Genomic DNA, 856 nt, shown 5'->3' on the forward strand with positions numbered 1-856 from the left:
GAGACAGTAGATCTAGCCGGTCTGTCATATTATAATAGAGACAGTAGATCTACCTGGTCTGTCAAAATATAATAGAGACAGTAGATCTAGCTGGTCTGTGATAATACAATAGAGACAGTAGATCTAGCTGGTCTGTCATAATATAATAGAGACAGTATATCTACCTGGTCTGTCATAATATAATAGAGACAGTGTATCGACCTGGTCTGTCATAATATAATAGAGACAGTATATCGACCTGGTCTGTCATAATACAGAAGAGACAGTAGATCTATCTGGTCTGTCATAATACAATAGAGACAGTAGATCTAGCTGGTCTGTCATAATACAATAGAGACAGTAGATTTAGCTGGTCTGTCATAATATAATAGAGACAGTATATCTACCTGGTCTGTCATTTTATAATAGAGACAGTAGATCTAGCTGGTCTGTCATAATATAATAGAGACAGTACATCTAGCTGGTCTGTCATAATATAATAGAGACAGTATATCTACCTGGTCTGTCATAATACAGAAGAGACAGTAGATCTAGCTGGTCTGTCATAATACAATAGAGACAGTATATCTAGCTGGTCTGTCATAATAAAATAGAGACAGTAGATCTACCTGGTCTGTGAAAATATAATAGAGACAGTAGATCTAGCTGGTCTGTGATAATACAATAGAGACAGTAGATCTAGCTGGTCTGTCATAATATAATAGAGACAGTATATCTAGCTGGTCTGTCATAATATAATAGAGACAGTATATCGACCTGGTCTGTCATAATATAATAGAGACAGTATATCGACCTGGTCTGTCATAATACAGAAGAGACAGTAGATCTAGCTGGTCTGTCATAATACAATAGAGAC

Source organism: Oncorhynchus keta, unplaced genomic scaffold (assembly GCF_023373465.1).
Source record: "Oncorhynchus keta strain PuntledgeMale-10-30-2019 unplaced genomic scaffold, Oket_V2 Un_contig_22772_pilon_pilon, whole genome shotgun sequence".
In the NCBI taxonomy this organism is placed as follows: Eukaryota; Metazoa; Chordata; class Actinopteri; order Salmoniformes; family Salmonidae; genus Oncorhynchus; species Oncorhynchus keta.